The sequence below is a fragment of the Triturus cristatus genome, chromosome 5_2 (assembly GCF_964204655.1).
Source record: "Triturus cristatus chromosome 5_2, aTriCri1.1, whole genome shotgun sequence".
Lineage (NCBI taxonomy): Eukaryota > Metazoa > Chordata > Amphibia > Caudata > Salamandridae > Triturus > Triturus cristatus.
This window is the reverse complement of record NC_140588.1, coordinates 347293606-347316753: the sequence shown is the minus strand read 5'-3', so window position 1 is coordinate 347316753 and position 23148 is coordinate 347293606.

Sequence of the window (23148 nt, the reverse complement as noted above, 5' to 3'; positions counted from 1 at the left end):
TTTGGTAGAAAAATGAGGACTTGAGCAGCACACACTTCTCCGTACTAAAGAAATATGGACATAGTCCAATTCAGGGTAAAACAGCACATGAGAAACACAATTTAAAATTGAAGGGACAGCTAAGACATCCATTAATTTGAATATGCAGATTGTGAAAGATTGTGGGTCACCCTGCCCTGGTTTTCTTTGATATGTTAACACTTTCTTTGCTCAAGAGCTCCGTCAGGTGCATTTTCAAAATGTGCTATTTAGGAAAAGGGAAATGGGTAAGCTCTATGGCTTGATAACTTTGAATCTGAGGTTTCAAATGTAGACAATCCAGACACTGAGCATGGGCAATCTATACTTTGCCTAATAATCAACAATTTGAAACTGAAGCTCCCCTTGTTCACCCTATACGTGATCTTCAAAAAACACAACATGAGGCCTTATGTACAAAGAATGCATTAGGTCAAATGGGTCGCAATTAGCTCACCGACTTTTACAAATACGTTCTTATTTTGCCAACCAACCTATGGATTAATAGGTCGGTTCACAAAATATAGAATTGTTTAGGGTAGCAATTCAACCCTCCTCATAAATATTACAGAGGAAGGTTGTACTGGTGCATGAGTATTTTTCTTTGAATCAATTCAACCCTTGACTCACAAAAGTGGTCTCCAACTCCGCACATTGATCTTTTTCAGGTCGACTGGATCTTTGCCACCATTTTAGCATGGAGCATAAGTCAATATCAAAGTTTCAACACTGCTTATTATGTTCAGTCAATAATGAGAGTTTAGGAGAATTTTAAAATCTTTGCTTATTATTTTAAGTTTAGGAGTTTGCTTTGTAATCTCTTTATTCAGATTCAAAAATTAAATAAATCCATGAACAAAAATATCAAGAAAATTATGGTTAGCAACTAACTGAAAACATTACAGTGTGTTCCATTAAGGAAGTTACCCAAGTCCCTAGTCTACTCTAATATCTACCAGAACCCATAAAGAGTCGTTTTGTGAATAAGAGCAAGAATTTTGAGGAGCATTTAGAGATAGAATTTTGGTTTTAGATGGACTCCTCGTAAAGAATAGTTTTGGAAAGTTCGTACTGGTCTTCTCTCAATTAGGAGTTGATCACAGCAATAGCTGTATTCTTAAAGGAGTTTAGAAAACACCATCAGCAGTAGCTCACAGTATAAAAGACAAAAGGATAGTCACAGAGCAATGAGCCTGGACTAGTCTGATCAGCATAAAGCTTTCAGCGCGTGCTCTGAGGAAAGGGTGGTGGAAGAGCTTCTGAAGTCCCCTGACCAGGAATACTTATATTAAACTCAAAAACTATGGTATACATCTTCTTCCGTATTAGGTCATATTTGCCCAGTGGTGAAAGGTTCATTCAGTGGTCTGCTACTACCTTCTTCATTCCCACGGTAACATACAAAGATGGTAAACTTTATCTACAAGCAGTCTACTAAGTTGCAGCTGTTCATGTACATTAGTTTCACACCAAGTTCCCACGAGTTCCCTTGGCTTACTCTATTAGCTATTCAGAACACCACTGCGTGACAATGAACTAGTCTAAAGCAGAAACATTCTAGTTGTAGCTTCTACAGAATTATATCTAGGGGTGGGTGGCAAATTCCACTCTGCAGACTTAGTTCACTGATTTTTGCCACTGCGCACTCCACTCCGCTTGGAGTGCAGAGGTCAGCAAAAAAACTCTTCCTGCCACCAGTGGAGCGGAGTTTACCGGGCGGAACACTTGCTGCTCACCCTACTGTTACATACCATGGAAATGTGGAGAAATCAATGTCCTACACCGGCCCTCCAGTAGCATCGGCATCCAGGATGTTGGACCCAGCTTTGAGTAGTGGAGGAGGCTGAAGCTCATTCGCCCCGCTCATCATCCTCCTCTATGCCCTGACCCGGAATCGATTCTTCGTCTCTTCTGGCGGCCACTGCAGAAAGAGGGGAAGGGCACAGCTGACAGGACTGGCTGCAGCACAAAGCGCCTTGTACCTTCAACAAGCAGCCACACCCTCCTGCGCACAGGACATGCTGGGGATAGCTCTATACTCTGCATGCATGTGAGCACTGCAGCCAGCGTTACCCAAACCCCAACGGCTGCTGCGAGGGGGTGAGGCTGGGTTAGTGTTCGGGTGGAGTTCAATGGTCACAGCAAGGGAATAGACGGATAATTTAAAAAATATCCCCCGCTGTGAACCGGTGGCATAAAGCCCCTTGCAAAATCCTAATCTTTCTGCCCTAATTTCTGGTGTGCCTTCAGCTACGACCGCTTTACTTTCCTAATATATGTTCAGTTCCACTGGAAAAAAGTGATTGTTTGATGTGTGGTTATGGCCTTTTCCATCTAAATTTTGAATATTTGACACACTCATCATACCAGCCATCATTTTCTGCATAATTTGCTGATTTTTTCAACAAAATTATTTCTAGCTCAAAAGGATCGGAGGTCATTTAAATAGCTGCACATGAGGTGCAGTTACGTACCAGAAGCTGTGAAACGTGGCCATGGTCGCACACTGGGCGAAAAGTTGTGAAGGAAATCAGGAATTTGAGCCACTACTGAATCTAGTTAAGCTTGTTATAACAATAATAGAGCCATCACTGGTAGGGGGAGGCCCACGAGTCCTTCAATTCTGCCCCAAAACAGCTGCAGTCATTATATACATTTTTTAAATTATTCTCATTTAGCAAATTTTTTATGCAGCTCACGTACTTTGGGCAGACCCTCCCCTTCACTGCCAAATGTCTATCCGGGTATTTGTCTTAAGAGGTATGCTTCTCGCCAGATCCCCGTGTATTCCAGAGAAGCGCCCCAGAGTGTTTCAAAGAACAGAAGCTGCACACCTGAAAGAGACTTTCACACATGGAGAGCAAGCCATTTCTCGTGGCCTCTTGATACGTGCCATCTGTCCTCTCTATGACTGCTAGGACTCTGCAAATAGCTTTGCTGTTTGCGTTCGCCCAGCTCCACCTAGGCTCTGCTTGCGTGCTGGAAGCAGGATTGTAGGGGTGGTGCAATACTCTGTGCCTGCAGAGCTCTTTGGAATTCCAGTTTTACTGTGACTTCGTGGAATTCCAAAGAGTGAAACTCCACGAGCTCCACCCAGGCCTAATTATATCACCAGCTTCACATATTCCTGAAAACACTATTGTTTCAATATACTGTTGGTATTCATTATTGTGAGCAAGTGGCAGCTAAAATCTAACCAAATGCAGTGAGAAAATCTAGTTTAGGAAGGAAAGAAAACATTTATTGAAATCAGCACATTCGATATGTCTACTGAAGCTAACATGAACTATTCAAATTTCAAATAATCTTTATTCGGGTATTAAAAAATAGCCATAAAAGATACATATAATATAATCGGGCCTTCATCTAATACAAAATATTTCATATATCTATACATAATTCACATTAAAACAAACATGTTAAAAAAAATCCATCGATATAAACATTAAAAACCGAGACAATGATGCTCTGTTCATTTGGTCATATGAAAATTTCCACCCTCCCTGGAGAGAAGGATCATGAGGCGCCAATCTAAATTTGGTTCTTTCATTTATACTCCCTATAGTGAAGGCAGGCTTATTAATCCTCTCCCCTGGTCTTTCTTAATTTAACTGCCAAACGCAAAAAATGTACCATACTAAATAGAGTGAAAGGTTCAGAGGCAAGTTTGAGAAATAAAAGAGCCACTTTAGCCTGTCTTATATTGGAGCGTTTTAGGATTATTTTTAAAAACAGTGATCGTGGGTAAGCATAAAAGGGACAAATTAGGACGAAGTGAAGGGTGTCTTGCGGAGATCTAAGATCGCAGCCGCAACACCCTTTTAAGCTAACGTCATGTACAAAACCCGCTGCGACGAACAGAATATGGTGCAGCAAATCCAGTCTAAATCAGGACATTAGAAATCTATCCTGTCTGTTATACATATTGGCAAGATAGAATTCCATGCCCGGGTTAACTTTAATGAGCTGGTATGACCTTACTGTGCTTTTCAGCCCTTCTCTTGCCTCTCTGGCCCTAACCAGATGCTGCCTACAATCTGTCTTTATAACACCCTTGTCTCTGCTAACCAACGTGCATGGTTCATAAAAAAAGTTTTCATGACCCAGGCTGGTCAGTACATCCCTTACATATTTGAGCCATGGTATTCGGGGCCACTTGTCCCCTTTCATACAATCCTCTAAAATCAATCTGCTTAGGCTTGCCTCTGGGTTTGTCCAGATTTTTATCCAGCAAGAAATTGGTTTAAGGGCAGCCTTATCAGTGAGATAATCTATACCTAGCTCCTCATGTGCAATAAACGAAGAAATACATGTTGGCACTTGCAAAAGCCTTTTTAGGAATTTGTCTTCTTCACGTTGGATGTTCCCCACATCTAAAAAACCCCAGACCTCGCTCCCATATAGGATCTTTGCACAACATACCGAACTGTATAGTTGAGCGATTTCATGCGGGGACCAGCGACCCAATCTTGTAGCGTAGTTCATAATAGACCCCGCAGCGCTGGGATGTTGGCTACATTTATAACTTACTAGGAGCTTAAAGTTAAGATCTTGGTCAAAAACGATCCCCAGATAATTGAATATTTTTACTTTTTCAAGTGTATGGGTTCCTATTGAGAAACTACAATTCTTGGCTGGCTTTTTACCCACTTCCATGATATATGATTTTGAAAGATTGGGCACTAGGTCTAAATCTGCCATGAACCTAACAAAACCATTAATAAGTGCCTGTAAACTCCTTCCTGTACGGGCCAGGAGGACTGCATCGTCTGCATATAGGAGGACTGGTATACTTCTCCTCCCTATGCAGGGACAATCTGCCTCCAGTACTCCCAACGCCTTATCTAGCCCGTATAAAGCGTAAACAGGAATGGCGCTAGGATACAGCCTTGCCGCACCCCTCCCCGGCATTGGAAGTCATCTGTGAGGTCACCGTCATCGGTGAATCTCACCTGTGCCGTTGTATCGAGGTGAAGTGTCTGCAAGACTCGTATCAGGCCTGGTTCAATGCCTATCTCTGCCAGCATCTCCCACAGCTTTCTTCTGTTAACACAGTCGAAAGCTGCTGAGAGATCCATAAATGCTAGATACACAGTACCTTCCCTAGCCAGAGTGTATTTGGCCACTAGATGATAGAGATTAAGGCACTGGTCTGTGGTAGAACGCCCATTTCGAAACCCGTACTGGAGATCGGTAATAATATTATGTTCTTCGGCCCAATCCGAGAGACGATTTAAAATGACTCTCCCCATAACTTTCGCGGTAACATCTATAAGGGATATTGGGCGATAGCATTGTGGGTCATTTCTATTTCCCTTTTTGAATATTGGGACGATGACAGCAGTGGACCATGATCTTGGCATGCCAACCTCTCTGGCTGCATTTAATACCCTGGACAATATTGGGGCCCAGAGGTCCACTTGACTTTTAAATAGGTCTGGTGGAATCCCATCAGGCCCTGGCGCCTTTCTCAATGCCAGGCCGTCTATTCCTATTTTAACTTCTGCAACCGTGAATGGAGTGCACTCACCCTCAGGTAATTCTATGACTTGAGATTGCTGCATCTCTTGATTGCCCCGATTGTATAAACTTGTGAAATGCGCTACCCAAGCCTCTGGCAAAATGTGGGACGCCACTTGTGGCTTGTTCGGGGCTTGGAAACATGGGTCATTTATTATTCTCCAGAAGCTTGTCATATCGCGGCGCTCCGCTGCTTCTCTTAATGACTCCCTGGCCTGAGATTGGAGACAATTATTCCGCCTATTGATAGCCTTTTTATACTGATTCCTGCAATCAGTAATCGTACCTCTGTCCCTTGGGGCTGTTTTAAGTGCCTGCTTCAGATTTCTGAGAGCCTTAGAACATTCCTTATCAAACCATCTGGGGCAGAGGTCGGTCTGCTTTTTCAATTTACGCCTTAAAAGACTATCGATGTGCTGGACAGTGCCCTCAAATGCTGCAATCAGGTCGCTCCCCTCTATAGTGCTGTCCAGGCATTTCCACGTGTGACTATCACTGTCTGCAAGGAGCGCTCTGTGTAATGCTAGCCCATCGATCTTACTCCATTTAATTCTCCTGCCCTGGTCCTTTGCCTTATATTGTCCCTCGGTGATCCTTTTATCCACTTTAGTGCGCAAGTCTAAAATCCCTATTATTAGTTCTAACGGGTTGTGGTCGGTAAATGCACTAGGGACTATCGAAAAATGACTAACCCTACCAATTAAGGCATTAGCGACAAAGATATAGTCGATGATAGAATCGCAGCCCCGTCCCTTAAACGAGGGGGTCATTGTGTTTGGTGATCCATCATCGACTAGATCCATTGTGTGTGTTAGGGCCAACTTACCCAAAATTGTGCCTAATGCCATGCCCTCTCTGGAGTGCTCTGTGTGCCATCCCTTTATGGAGGGGCAAGTGTCCCATATACCTCCATCCCATTTCAAGTAGGGGCACGGGTGGGTATTAAAATCCCCCATCAAAATTAACTGGGTGCTTGAATCCCCCGTGTCGTTTAACCTCATTAATCTTTCATCTAACTCCACCAAATTTGACATCGATTGTCCCACATTATAAAAATTTATAAAAATGACCTTGAGGCCCTTTGTAATGTATCTTATACCCTGGAGACAATCAGAGTCCCACCCCAGGTCTTGCCAGCTTCCTTGCAGCGTCAGTGCCACATACGTAATTAGGCCACCCTTGGCTCGACCCATAGGCGATTTACGGGCCGGGACAAAAAACAGTTTGTATCCCTCCAGGAATAACCCACTGCAATCCGTTTCCCAAGTTTCCTGCAGGCAGATGACTTTATACCCTTTAATAAAGACTTGCCATTCGCTATTGGTGACTTTAGTTGCAAGTCCCGCGATGTTCCAGGATATCAGCCTCAGCTCCGAGGTTGTTTGAACCCGGCCGCTGGTTCCTCCCCTGATCTTCCTTTGTAAATGGTTTGTCTCTGGGCAGATTACTTTCAGGGGCGTATCTTCCGCGACCCTCACCTGCCCTTCGGATATACCAGCTTTTAGATCCTGGGCATTATTTCCTATTTTAGTTACAATTCCAAGGTTCCCTTGGGTGTCTCGGGCTCTCTCGACCTCAATGCTCACCAGACTCCCCAGTCAATCTTGTTCGCCCAGAGCCAAAAAATTGGAAAGGGTTGCAAATCTATTTGAAGCCAAGCGCATGTTATCGTCTCTGCCTTTCTTAAATGTTCTTGGCCATTGCAAGTTCTGCCCGGGGTCAAGGGCACTGTCCCTATAGAAAAAATACAGTGGGAGCATCCTTATGCATGACCCTCTCTCACTCTCCCCATACTGGTTATCTAGGAGTTCTTTAACTAACTCAAGAATGTCTAAAATTTACAATAATGCAATCACCTGCAAATTTTTTCTCTCCACCCCCGATCCAGGCTACCCTCCTGGCCATGAGAATTTGATCATGCGGGAATCTCCTTACTGGTATATTGTTGTGAATCCAGTGCGCGGCCTTATTAATCAGAGTACTGGCCGATTCCTCACTGCCATTATTTACTCCTGGTACTCCTACTAGCACTACTGAGTAAGGACTGGAGGCCGGGGGTAAATCTAATGTCTGGAGTCCTGGAGTGCCCTGGATACAGTCCATGCTGTTATTCTTAGAGGACCTCTTGCGCTCCTTATGTACCAGACCAGTATCCCTGATCTCATGTCGGATACCTAAGTTATCCGGGGCCTCCCTGCTCGGGTCCTTACTGCTAGGCTTGTCTGTTTCCGGGGGTGTCTTTCTATGCTCGCTCTGGGCTTTCTCCACGTTGTTTGTTACCTTGTTTCTACGGTCGGTCGCTGTAGTGCCCTCCTCTCTCTCCTGCGGGAGATACTTAGTGGGTTGCCCCCTGTTTTTGGCCACAAAGCTATTTATGATCCCTTCCATATAAGAGATTTTCGCCATTACTGGCCCTAAAAGGTGGTGGAGGAGTTGTTCCATTTTATTTTCTAATGCTAAAATAATTTCTTGGGTCCCATCCATCCCTTTTTCATATCGACAATTTGGACAGGCTATGTTATCAGGGTTCTTACTAGTGCCTTTGGTGGACTTAGCCGTCCCTTTTCGACTGGGTTTACTGGCACAGGTGGAGCATTGTGAGCCACCCGGCACTGAGAGCCCCGCTGAGACTTGTAGTTTTTTAGAGCGTGTAACTACCTCTCCACTAGGACTCCGTATAGGGTTAGCATCTCCTGATACTAGATATATACTAGACCCCTCCCTTGGAACGTCCCCCTGCACTACTCTTTGTTGTGTAATCATCTGAGTGTCCCCTATACCATGTGAACTCAGTACTGCATTTTGCCTGCCGTTAGACGGCCCTATTAAGCCCACAGTCGTAGTATCCCCCTGTGAACTTAGATCGATAGTTAGCGGTGTATCAGAAATGTCAGACTGAATCTCGTGGACCGGGGAAGGTTCAATTGGATGTGCCCCTCCGCCGGGTGTTAGGCAGGAGGCTATGTTACCCAAAGAGGATCGCTTCTTTGCTATTTGGGAATCCAGGGAGAGTCTATGCTCAGCCAGTTGAATCTCGTGTACTAAAAGCAATTCGGCTCTTGTAATAAAAGCATCGAGAGTTCCTTTAACCCCTCCCTCCACCCTCGGCTTAGAGATCTTGTTTTTAACCATAATTAGGCGACACAATACCTATTATCCCTATTACAAACCCTCTTGCTTTAAATACACAGATCTATTACACTAGCAATATTACAGTGGAACCGGCTATACTCAGTACCCGCCGTTTTCAGGCAGTCTACCTGGGAGCAATATGCACAAGGCCGGGTCAGTGAGGCATACAACATAAATTTGAGTCACCTGAGTAGCAGCATATTATGTGGGGCCTCTCGTGTCCACGCCTGCAGAATGCAAATATTGGTAGATGACTTAAGGCCAGGTAGGAAAACAAATAGATGAAGAACGGGACGTGACCCAGCCCGGCCTCCTTTGGCCCCTGACGGCCACAGACGGCCCGCCCTCTGCCCGGGCTCAGCCCGGCGCCGCCCGCGCGCGTCCCGCGACGCGGATGGATTCGCTCGATTTTAGCGCCTCCAGGCGCGGAAGTGGCGGGGATTGGGGGCGGTGCCGCTACTGGGAACCCTGGGAGCTGTAGTTCCGCGCTCCGTTTTGTCAGGCCCAGCAAGCGCCGCCAGCAACAGGAGGGAGAGCGTCCGCCTCTCAGGTAAGTCCTGCAACAGCTGGTCTCCCCGCAATCAAACCCCAGATAGGGGAGCTCCTTGCCAAAAAGCGATGTCACCCGCTCCACCGAGGGAACCGCTCGATTTTAGCGCCTCCAGGCGCGGAAGTGGCGGTGATTGGGGGCGGTGCCGCTACTGGGAACCCTGGGAGCTGTAGTTCCGCGCTCCATTTTGTCAGGCCCAGCAAGCGCCGCCAGCAACGGGAGGGAGAGCGTCCGCCTCTCAGGTAAGTCCTGCAACAGCTGGTCTCCCCGCAATCAAACCCCAGATAGGGGAGCTCCTTGCCAAAAAACGATGTCACCCGCTCCACCGAGGGAACCGCTCGATTTTAGCGCCTCCGGGCGCAGAAGTGGCGGTGATTGGGGGCGGTGCTGCTACTGGGAACCCTGGGAGCTGTAGTTCCGCGCTCCGTTTTGTCAGGCCCAGCAAGCGCCGCCAGCAACGGGAGGGAGAGCGTCCGCTTCCCATGTAAGTCCTGCAACAGCTGGTCTCCCCGCAATCAAACCCCAGATAGGGGAGCTCCTTGCCAAAAAGCGATGTCACCCTGAACTATTAATTTAATACTGCACCATGCCACATCCGGCTAAAACACGTATTTATTTAAGCAAAGTTAAATTAAAGGCAAATGCAGTGAAATAGAGAATAAATTAGGCCTAGCTTAACTTGACAATGTATATGCAATAGAATTGGATGCTTACTAAAAAAAAAGAAAATCAGGCTAATCATGTTACACATTAATTTGCATGCTTAGAAAAAGGAACATTTTCCTTTTTTCTGCTTCTTTAAGCATTACTCATGTTAATGTTTGACAAACCATCCACATTATGTTAAGCTAAATTTACTTGCTTTATCAGTTGCAACCTGCTATTCACTACAGTTGGCTACAAACACAGGCAAGGTGGCCGGCTGGGATCAGCAGACCACAATGAATGTGATTGCTTTTAAATAAAGAAATCTTTTTTTTTTAATGCAACCTGTTTTCCTAAAAATAAGATGGGATACATTTGAAAAAGGAAAATAAAAATAGTTACAATCTTATTTTATGATGAGGCAGCAGTGCATGGCTACCTACTCTTAAAAAACATTTCTTTTAGCATTCCTAAAAGGGGAATGGGTTCCTGGGGGACGCCTTCCTGTTTGCAAATGGGTAACCGTGTCCTAAGTGTCAGTGGTAAAATATTAATGTTTTACAACCAGATTTTGGTCACAAAATACCAATACTTACCTTAAGTAATCTGTATTTGAAAGAAACGCCCTAAAACACCCCTTCCAAACGGCAACACCTTAATGTTTCCGAAACCCATTTAACAATTAGGAAAACCTTTGCTAAATTGTTTGATGGGCTTAGTACATTTCAAAATGGGTTTTAACGTTTGCAAACTCTCTGATTTATCCAGTCGGAGAGTTTGAAAATGCAAAATTCCTTTGTACATGAGGCCCAGGTTCACTAGCTATAACGTTGAACTTCTGACCAAAGATCTAACCACTAGATTAAAGAAGATAATTCTGCATGGACAATCTGAATTCCTTTCCTCCCCTGCAAATTCTGTAACAATACTCACTGATTGTGCCACATTCTTGCATATGCTTAATCCCTGGTTAGTCGTACTGCTGCCTTGTCATTCAACAGAGGGGTGGGTTACCGAGTACAGTGTGTTTTTAGCATGTAAAAGAGTTATACTTCCATCAGAAATATATCTGTCAAACATCTTATAGTAGTGCTCCATAGAAGGATGTGCCTCAGTGGTATAGTCTACCATTGATATTAAAGGTAGTACTGTGATGTCCTTCACACTATCTATATGCACTGCCTTTACAGATCTTCTGGGTTTGATCTACTCACACTCTTCTACTCATATAAGATACCATTGTGTTACTTTGGCCAGTTGTATGGTTTGAGAGACAGTGCTGTCTATCTGGGTGGCAGAAAACATTACCTCCACCAATCTGATGGACTACTACCATCTATTACATTTTAGAAATGACCCCCGGACCAGGGATAAACTCTGTACCTTAAAGGGACTCGCCATCCCAACAATTCCCTTGAAGGCAATAAAGGTCTGGTAGACAGCCGCTATCAGTTTTGATGACAATTCACCAAACATTTTCAAAGCTTTTGCTTTTTAGAAACAATCCAAATAGGAGTTTTTTTTTTTTTAAACAACAGAAAAATGATCCCCACATATTAGTAATTCTTTCCCAGGGTGTAGTGGTCATTATTTTATTTTATATCCCTCACCCCCAGTTTTTTCCTGCCAGTGATAGACAGAAAGTACAAGACATTACGCCATCACCAATAAATAGGATGGGTGGTGATCGTCCTTCATCCCATGCCCTCTACTTTATCTGGCCACTATCAGAGCCAATGGGGACTCAATTGCATACAAATTAAGGACCACTCATCTCTAAATGAGTCCGGTGGACCTTGGAATTAGCAGACAGAGTACTCAGTTGCCTTTGTAACGGAGTACCCTCTCCATTAAACTCTAAATCAGGCCCTTAGATATAGAAATACCTCTCTTGTCTGGATCACTGATCCTTAGGGAAAGGTGAATGATACAAAAGAACTTCTGGGCAAATTCAATTGTTTTTTTTTGCCAACAAAAGCGCCAGCTCATCCCATGTACACATACAGGGCTCCCTAGAATGAAACCCTTGTAAACATGAAAAACACAAACACTTGCACAGTGTACTCCTAGCAACCCCCCTCCCACCAAAATCATTGACAATCTGTCTAGTTTGTTGCAGCCTCAGATCCTGTGCCAGTCCCCTGTATATCATGGCCGTATTGCCTGATCTCTGCATTCATCTGAAGCTCGGGCGTATAGATGGCCGCAAGTAGTATGCCTCTATATTCCGCCCATCTCTGCCAAATCTTTTTTTGTTTCTGGGGGAATCCTCTAGCCTGGAATTCCGCTACTTCCAACCCCATACAGTAACCCATCCCTCTCTTCCATGTCCCTACAGATGGTGGTACACTTGCTTTCCAGTGTTGGACTTTATCTGTTTTCGCTCCATGAGCCAAGGAAGAGTAGGTGACGCTTATAGGGGTTCCCACCCATCCCCTCGGTGCTATAAAGAAGGAATATTGTTGGGACAAGAAGAACATCCCATGCAAGAACCTCACCCAGGCATGACGCCACCCCCCTTCAAAAGCCTGTCAGTGTAGTACAACATCACACAGTATGCATGAACATGTCATTTTCGGCCCGCCGCAGAGACACATGGGAGATCCTATGAGACCCATGCACCACAAGTGACTTTTCGTATAATACACCCAATGCAAATATTTTAGTTGGATTAATCGAAGGCGGGAAGATATCGCCGGTCCCCTGAGGGCCTCAAGGGCCTCAGTCCAATCATCTTTTATCAATATCGGCTTTTCAAGCCGCCCGAAGGTCGGGCAATGTAGTGGGGTTATTGATCACAAAGTATTGGTAACATGCTCTATAGTGGGTTGAATTCCGGTACATCCAGAAGTTTTTGTAAATATGGGGAGATAACGCGGTGCAATTGCAGACATTTATAGAATTGGCTGCAATGCATCTGATATTCAGTTTGAAGCTCCTGAAATGATTCAAGTATGATACCATGCATAAAGTCTCTCAGTGTAAATATACCAATTATTATCCCACCCTTGAAAACCCTTTAGCTGGGCTACCTGCCGGAGAAGGTTGCACCCCCACAGTGGTTACTCCTACGTCAGTCTTCCCCAGCAACCCATCTGACGAACTGATCGCCTTAACATGTATATCACAACTCTAGTTGCGGGGGGAGGGAACTTGTATCTTTCGTACTGTAGAGCTGGCCAAGCAAGGAGGTATTACTGATCGCCCACCTCTCCACGGCGTACGCCGGGTTGTCCTGAGGGCCATACCACCAGTCATTGATGATCTGTAGATGGGAGGTTGCATAGTATGACTGGACATCTGCAGTGGCAATGCCTCTGCAGAAAGTAGTCTGTAAACAAGTCTGAAGAGGTATATGGGAGGCAACTCCGTCCCACAACAATCATCCTAGGAGTGTATTGATTTATCTAACCCATGATGGAGATAGTATAGGGATAATTCTGGAGTTGGTACAGTAAGCGGGGCAGTAAGAACATCTTAAAAATGGCCGATCTGATTAGTAGAGATAGAGGCAGTGGGGACAAGGATTTCACCTCTTCTTTGACATGCAGGAGCAGTGGGGCCACATTGTGGGTCCACAAAATGGTGGGCTCAGGCAAAAGAAACAGCCCAAGATACTTAAATCCACCGACCACCTGTGTCTGTTCCGATCCCCACATCACATCACTCGACAACCCACCCAGTGAGAACAGCATGAACTTGCCCACGTTCATATATAATCCGGAGGTCTCACCAAAGACCCACATGATTTGTAAAATACAAGGTCTGTAGTCACAGGGTCAGTCATAAACAGCAAGACGTCATCAGCATATAGGGCAATCCTGTCTGAAATTACCGCAGACCATTCGAATCCCCTTACCTGGCGGTCACCTCAAACCCAGGCGCCCAGGGACTCCTTGGCCAGAGCAAACAATAGAGAGGACAACGGGCAGCCCTGCCTGGTGCCCCTTCGAATAGAAAGAGGAGCAGAAACCACACCAGCCACCCAGAGTGAGGCCGTCAGATAGTATACAATAGTAGAATATATGAAAGGAATAGCGGTCCCAGGTTGAGTCATTGGAGAAGAGAAAAAAGGTACTCCCAGCATACAGAGACAAAAGTCTTATCAATGTCGGCCAGGAGTAATTCAGCGGGCCGACCCAGTCGATCTGCCAAAGCCATAGCGCTGTAGGCACGTCGTATATTGTGGCAAGTGGCCCAATGAGGCATGAAGCCAGCATGTTCGAGATGGACCAGCTCAGGCATATACACCATCAATCTATTGGCTAAGACTTTAGCTAGGAGATTAACCTTAATGTTGAGGAGAGGGATTGGGCATTATGAAGAATGGACATCCGGAGGGTGGCCAGGCTTGGGGAACATGACGATCGTAACGAGCCGCCAGTCCAGGGGGGAGCAGCGACTCCTTAAGTGCAGTGTTGACAACCCCCAGCAGATGTGTTCCAAGCTGTGGCATGTACGCTTTAAGGAACTCACTGGGGAAACCATTAGGCCTGGGGGCCTTCCCGGGCTGTAATTCAGGCGCGGCAGCAGCCAGTTCCTCCTCGGCGAGTGGCTCATCTAACTGCGTGCAGGCAGCCACAGATATTGATTTGGGGGGCAGGGCATTGACAAAGCCTACTATTTTATCTGCGGTCACAACCTCCCTCCAGGCATACAGGTCTTTAAAATACTCAGCAAAGCTCTGAGCCACCTCTCTAGGTCCTGCCAGCAGGTCTCTCTGCTCATCACGGATCATCGGCATTGGGTCGGTGGCTAGGGAGGCCTGACACAGCCTATGTAGCATTCTACACGATTTGTCGCCCCGTTTATATATACGGCTCTGTGACGCCCGCCAGGCGTGTTTGGCTTTGTCTAGGAGCAACTGTTGATATTTTTGTTGGATTAGGCAAAGTTGTCGTCCCGCTACCCCACCACCCCTTTCACACACACGTTTCTCAAGGTCCAATATCTGCGCTTCAAGTTGAGTCAGCTCCTGGGATCTACGTCTACGCACCCCTGCACAAAAGCGAATATCAAACCCCCTGAGCTTATGTTTCATGGCTTCCCACACTATTATTTTGGAGGAGGGCATCTCTAATGAAACAAATATTGAATAAAAAAGAATTGTGTGCCATGATTTTTCATTTCAAAACATTGTCAATACCAAAATATAATGGAACAGAATATGTAACGGAAGAATATAATTTTTTGTATATAATATTATTTTTATGAATATTGCAATATTTTAGATTATGTATTTTAATAGATGTAATAAATATAGTTTTTTCATTAATTTAATATATATTAGTTAGTATATTTAGGTATTTTGATAATAATTGTTATTAATGTTTTACAGTATAATGTATAATTTTAAACGTGCATTTATTTTATTTAATTAGCAATTTATAATGTAGTCGCGAGGATTTTGAGTTTGTAGGGAACATAGTGGGAAGTTAATTTAATTGTCATTAATTTAATTTTAAGGTTAATTATTTTTTATTTTTCATTAAATATTTCATTGATTATTATTTATACAAATTCTTTCATTGTTATATGATTTATTTGAATTAACTTGTTAATCAATTTTTTTCTAGTAATCCATATTTTTGCATTGCGGATTGTATGGGTTTGTAGGGTAATAGGGTGGGTAGTTAATTAAATTATAATTAATTGAATCTAAATGTTAATGGATTTGTATTGTAATTTTCATACTTAATTGATTCATATTTTTTAATTGTTTGCTATTTTACTTATTTTAGTTTAATTTGTAAATTATAATGTATATTTAATTTTTACACTTTTGTTCGTAATTTATATTTTAGTAGAAGGTTGTTGGGTTTGTAAGGAAATAGAGTGAGAAGTTATTGAAATTATACATTTTTAATTACTTGTTAAATGTATTGTTTTAATTGATAATTAATTATGTATATTTTAAATTATCTATTCATTATGTAGATTCATAGCTTTATTTGAATTATTAATTCATTAATTCATATTTGTTTTAATAATTAATATTTGTGGAATGTATTTTGAATTTTTGGGGTGGTTTATTTAAGCAATATTTTTATTTAAATATCTGTTTTAATATTTTATTTGGATGTTTGTGGTTTTTGGGGGATGTATGTAGGAAACTTAATGTAATTTTACTTAATACAACTTTTTATTTTCCTTTAAAGATGAATTGGCCTTTTTTATTTACACAATTTGATTAAGTTACTTTTGAAAATATGATTTAATAATTTTCTATTGTTAGGTATTTGAATGTTTTCTACAAAATGTTTATGGGTTGGGATGGTGTCAGTAATTCTTCCGAAGTCCAACACTTTCCCTAGTGTTGCACACATTGGAGTGGAAATAGTAAATGTAACCCCTCCAAAGTCCAAAACGTTCCCTACTGTTGCTTAGACTGGAGTGGGAATAGCAAATCTAACCTATTTGAAGTCCAACACTTTCCCTGCTGTCCCTACCATTGTTTAGGCTGGGGAGGGAATAGTAACCAAACCCCTCTGAAGCCCAGCACTTTCCCTTGTGTTGCTTAGATTGGACAGGAAATAGTAAATCTAACCCCTCTGAAGTCCAACACTTTCCCTACTGTTCCCTAGACTAGAGTGAGAATAGTAAATCTAACCCATTTGAAGTCCATCGCCCAAGATGTTCATCATACTTGCTCAGCTCGGTATTCCCATGTCAGACTAACTCCAGCTGTGTTCGGCGTTACTGTTACACACATCATATTCCAATGGTCAAAACTGAGCAGAACACACACAAGTTTGATGAGCAAATTTGAACATAAAAAGGCCAGATTTGAACTCTATGAATGACCTTTAAGCCCTGTTGAAGATCTTGCTTTCGGCAAGCTAAACGCAGTGGATGTTTGCTGTGCTTTCATGATCACTTTCAAAAAGATAAATAAAGAAGTTGTTGTTACTACAAGACAAAAATCTTTGGAGTACTTCTTTTTAGTTATGAACTGAATTGTGAATATAAAAACTGTGTGGTGGTGCAGCCTCTCCATTACCTGGAGTTTTGGTTATTTCCTATCAGTCAGTGTGCAATAGTGGTTGGTACTTCAACCTGTAGACAGTAAAGAAGGTGTAACTCAAATCGAGAAGCCATTGATGCCTCAACGCTTATGAAAGTAGCAGTCCAGTCTTTTACATCTATTTCACATGATTTTGGAAATGGTTTCAGTGAAAAAGAATGTGGTCCCTTACCACAACATCGCAAATTTCTAATTCTACTTAACTCATGAACTCATGGCTGAGTCCTGATTGCCAACAGTTGGACTTTTCCATTTACAAAACAAGAAAATACTCATCTAAAGGCATATTTCAATAATTATCTGTAACTCATGGTCATATGAAATGGCATTTTAACTCCCCCACAGTCTCACTTTATTGTTCCAAAATGTAAGGAATTGGGATCTATTGATCACAAAGCCCTGAATAATGTGATAGCAAAATTAGTGTCCTATCTGCCACATAGTGGGTATAGACGAAGATTTGGCAAGAAACCACTTATAAGAAACTGAACTTTGGAGGGCTGATCCATCTTGTTAGGGTATACCCAAGGGATGGATGGAAACAGTTTTCTATGTAATCATATATATATGCGAGTATTTGGTCATGACTTTTGGCCAATGTCATTGTTCAACAGTTTTTAAGATCTTCATAAATGAAGAGTTCAGGGAATTCCATGATTTTTTTTTTAGCATTGTAAATATCGATGGTACCCTTACATTGTCCAAACTTGTCTGTCCTACAAAGGTAGATCTGACCCAAATATAATAATATAGCCTTATAGTTGGCTATACCAGCCATTGAAGGCCGTCTCCTACATTAAAGGCCCAATTCAAGAGAGCAGGACTTTAATGGCTTTCATAGCCCGCTATGGAGGCTATAAGGCTAGTGGAACATTACGCCCCTAGAGGGAATGTTCTAAGTAGTAAAACAAAGGCCTCATGGAGCCCAAAGGGGTTGAAATTCCCTTGGGCTCAGTAGGACCTTTGTTCACAGCAATAGCTGTGAATGGAAAACATGTTTATGAAATAGGGCAATCCTGTCTGAAATTCCCGCAGACCATTTGAATCCCCATACCTGGAATGTTTATGCTCCGGGCTTCTACCAGTCATTAGAAGCCTGAAGCACTCCAGTGTTTTCTCTTCAATTAAGTTCTAAATATTCCATTGTTCTAATACAGATCATTCATCAAACTGGAAAGCTCAAAGTTCCATGTTCATTGTGTAAGGGTCCTTAAATTATTTCAGATCAACAAAGGTCTCCAACTCGTCCTGAGAAACATAAAGCAAATGGCAAACATCAACTGTGGTCAAAGAAATGTAAAAAAATCTAGACTTTACTAACTTTTGCGGAGGATTTTTATTTCAACGTCTGCAATACAAACACTTTATCACCAAGCCCCTCAAAAAAGGGTTTCCTTTGATGTGGGACAATATGGTTCATGAATCATCCAAATTTGGGACCTCCAGATAGAACCATGCCTTTTGTTGTGGATGCAAATGCCTCCGACTTTGCCTTAGGAGCTGTTCTCTCTCAAAATCACAATAAAGCAGGACTGCACCTGCAGCCTTCTACACTAGAAAGCTCTGTGTAGCAGAAAATTATTTGACAATTTGCAATAAGGAGCTTGGTCTATGAAGGTAGACCAACTCTACTTGATGGATGTGCCACACACAGCAACAGTTTATAAAGACAACCACCATTTGCAATCCATAACCACTGCACATGCTGACATACTTCCAGGCAGTTTCAATGTGTGTTGTTCATTTGTCACTTTTAGCTCATCATTGTTGTTTTATAAGTAGCCTCAGATCAGAAGGGTTTACTTTACCTTGTTTTGGGAAGATGACTCCTCAACCAGCAAAGTAACCTTGGCACTCCTGCCGTTTATATGGACTGTGATCTTAACAGCCTCTCTGACCTCCCCGGAGGCATCCAAACAAGCTTCTACTGATCGAGAGTTACAGGGGTTCTATGTCAAATTAAATTATTGTGTGACATGTAGGGGGTTGCCAAAATATCCTTTACCCACATATTGCTTCATTGGATGTAGATTTTAGAATATTGACTCCAATGGGAGAATATTTTTGTAAACAATATGTAGGACACCATAATATAGTCAGATGAAATTAAGCCCATGATATTCCATATCACTACCGGAGTAGAGTGAGAAAGCTTAAAAAAGGCAAATTGCTCAGTAATCACATACGAAAGTGGATGGTTAATAATATTTTCACTCCTGGATTACAAAAAAAATCACTTTTGGTAACACAATACATCCACCTGAATTAAGGGCATCTGACCTAGCTTCGACCCTTGTTCCAGGGAAGAGAGACAGCTGCACCTTCTTTAGACTACATTCCAACAAAATGCACTTTTAAATGTGGGGCTCTCAACATGATTTCAAATCAGCAGGTTCAGACAGGCGTTTTATCCAGTGTTCATTTGCCTGGTGGGCTGGAGCCCTTGAAGGCTAGTTTTGAAAGCCCAGGGTCGCTTCTGTGGGTCTGTCACATTTCCCAGCTCCCTGAGATTATTTACAGTGGGCAAGGGGAGAGAGAGAAAGAGAGGAAGGGAGGTAGAGACAAAGGGCCTGATTATGATGTTGGGCAGGGCGGTCTGCAACCGCCTGACCTTAGGTCAGCGGCTCCACCATCGGTATTATGATGCGACTGACAAGCTTTTGCAGCGGGTGGAAAAGGCCCGCAGCACAAGCTTCCATTTTAAAATGCATGTTCGGAAACATCACTGCAATGTGTGGCAGGCACCTCACGATGCCTGCCAAACGGTGCAGGGATATTTCCTCCAAGCCCTCATAACGGAGGGCCAGAGGGGCCGGGCCACTCCCCCCACCAAACTTTCCAATAGACTTTCCATGTCGGGAAGGCCGACATGAAAGGGCTGTCGGAAACTGTCGTCATAATCCTGATGGTGGGACGGAGCCTGGCTCCGCTGTCATTAGGGGATTATGGTCTTTTCTGACGCACTGACAGGCTCCTTTAGCCAGTTGAAGCACTGCAAATGGTCCCTCTGCCCAATGCCTCCGCATCATAATGCTGCGGGTGGACCACAATGTCAGATGTTGGTTGGACCGCAACCGATGGTCATCGTTGCGGTCCACCCAACATCATAATCGGGCACATACTGATCAAAAAGTATTATCAGAGAGAGGAGAGAAGGAGAGAGTGAGAATAGATGGAAAACAAGAGCATGAAGGGACCTGAGGAGGTGGCTAGGTTAAGCATTTTTGCCTGGGATTCTTTTGCTTTCTCATTCTGGCCTTCATTTTAACCATCATGTGCGCAGAAAGATGGTTCCTGGCTAAGATAACACACTGGCACATTTTTTCCCTGGGACCATTCCCTGGCAAGTACTTTGACCTGTCAGGAATATTGCTCCAATCGATTGGTGCCACCCCAAAGTGATATATCCAAATACCACTCGTTCATACTGCCTTGCAGCACATATACACATTCAGTCCCAGCTTTAACTGTTCACTGGACTTCAAGCACTAGGCTGTGGGCATGGTGGTGAAGGTTCTAGAACTATAACAATAAAGGGAGCAAAACACACTTTATGACACAGTTACAAAATTAAACTATTCAATGAAGAATGCATAAATACATTCAACCCAAGATGTTTGTTTTTGGCACATCAAGTATAACAATTATAAATACATTATGGTTTAAATCTTTTATTGAATTAAGACAGAGGAAAGAATAACAAGACCCCCAACTCCTCAGAGTCATTGCAATGCAGACACCAAGTGTCGCTAATGATAGCATTACTCAGTAATATGCATGGAGCGGGTCTGCGGGAGAAAACATTCAGCAGGAGCTGAGGAAACAGAACAACATATAGAACCTTGTCCCACCCCCCCACCTCCCCTCTCTCCCCCCCGTCCACCAAACAGAAAAAATAGGGAAAAAAGGGGAAAAAGGGAAAACATCAAAAGCATGGGGTGTTATCGTGGCTTTTCGGAGTTACGCTCCTGTGGGATTTGCGTGTCAGCGAGGCGGAGAAGCCTGAGGTATCGTGGGCATGTCAACTCCCGGAATTCAGTTACGAGCAGCGTCAGGAAGGGACACCACAGCTCCTGGAACTCCACCCCCCTGCCTGCTAGTGTGAGAGTGAGCTTCTTAATTCCTAGTATCATCCACAGTCTCTGCAGCCAGCCTGAGTGTGGCAGAGGCTGGGGAGAGCGCCAATGCGCCAGTATATTCTGGAGGGCCGCTCCCAGGGCGATGGCAATTAGTCGGCCCCTTTGGGATTTCAAAGGATATGTTATCGGGTTGGGGAGCTCCAGAAGGACGTACGCCGGGAAGCGCGGGAGCTGTGTGTCGAGATGAGAATCTATTTCATCAAGGATTGGGGTCCAATATGGTTGGATGCGGTCACAGCTCCACAAAAGATGCTCTAGGGTGCCCACCTCCCCGCAACCTCTCCAGCACAGAGCGCTGAGATGGGGCTCAAACTGATGAAGGCGCTCTGGTATATAGTACCAATAGGTGGCCACTTTGGTGAGTGTCTCAGAGAGGCCTGCGTGGTATGCTGAGTGTCGAGCCTTATAATAGATGCCATCCCATTCTCCCAGCGCATCCTTCCTGCATTATATGTGAGTGCAGAAGTTGTTAATAAATGTTTATAAAGGTCAGAAATGAGCTTTTTATCAGAGGATCGGGTAATCAACCATTTCTCATATGGGGTTAAGAGACGCTGAGCGCCAGGTTTAACCTGCGGTTGAAGGTTCCCAATGCCTGAGCTGTAAATAGGGCAGTCGCTCCGTTTCTGGGATGCCGTAATCTGTTTTGAGTTGTGGGAACGGGATGATTCCCTCTAGGTCAAACAGGTGTCCAAGGGCTCGACACTGGGTGGGGCGCCAATTCGTGAAAGCCTTAGGGTCCACGCCTGGGTGGAAGTCCGGATTATTGAACAGCGGCGTTAGATGGGAAGGGAATGACGTCAGCTCGTGGGTGGTAGCGGTGCGGTCCCAGGCCTCCATGGTCGTGTTCGTGATGTAAGACGCATAAAGATTGGGTGGCCTATGCGTCTTCCGGAGAAAGGGAATTCCTTGCAGGGGCATGGCCGCTACCGCATGGTCTTGGAACAGCCAGTGCTTTTCGGATTCCAGACGGATCCATTCCACCAAGTAGCGGAGCTGCATAGTGTAGAAATAGAGCTGTAGGTCAGGGATCCCCACTCCTCCCCACTCCAGGGGCAGGATCGCGATTGCGTGCTTGAATCGCGGCTTGCGACCTTGCCATATAAATCGTGCCAGGTCCGACTGGGTTTGCTGAATCCAGTCAGCAGGAGGGCGTAGGGGGAGGGTCTGGAAGAGGTAGAGAATCTGGGGGAGTATTGTCATTTTGGTAGCTGCTATTCTGCCCAGCCAGGAGAGGGGGTAGAGTTTCCATTGGCCCAATTCTTTGCGGATGTGGGTGCGGAGCCTGTCGTAGCTGGCGGTGACAGTGGCCTGTATGGTGGAGCCTAATTGCAACCCTAGGTAAGGGATTGTGGTGGAGGACCACTGAATAGGGTGTTCTTCCTGTATGTGGGCTAATGTAGTCAGGGAGAGAGAGATTTTAAGAGCTGTTGATTTGTCCATGTTGATTTTGAAACCCGAGGAATCGGGATGATGTCTGACCATTAACTCGGATTGTGGCTTTGGGGAAGCGATAGCAATTAAGGATGCGGGTACGCAGTTTCTCTCCGAGACCGAAGCGCTGCAGAACTTGTTCTAGATAGGGCCAGTGCACCCTATCGAAGGCCTTCTCAGCGTCGATGGCCAGTAGCATGTATTCCCCGTCCGTGCGAGACGCCTTCTCAATGAGGTTCAGTACTCTCTTTGTGTTGTCACTTGTTTGCCTTTGAGGTATGAAGCCCGCTTGGTCTGGTTCCACCAACTGGGGTATGTAAGGCACTAGCCAGGTCGCAAAGATGCTCGTATAAAGTTTAATATCTATGTTTAGGAGGGAGATTGGTCTGTATGAGCTACAGAGAGTTTTGTCCTTCCCGGGCTTCGGGATGACTACAATCGATGCTTCTAGCTCCTTGTTGTGTGAAGGTCTTGAACAATGCCCGCAACAGATGGCCGCTGAATAGCCATCCGGCCCAGGCAATTTACCAGAGCCGGAGCCGGCATATCGCCGCGATCACCTCCTCCATCCCTATATCTCTGTCTAAGTGGGCGGCCTGTGCCGGGTTAAGAGTGGGTATTGATGCAGCCACCAAGTAATCGGAGCTGTGGAGAGCGTCCAGAGAGTCGCCCGAGTATAACCTAGC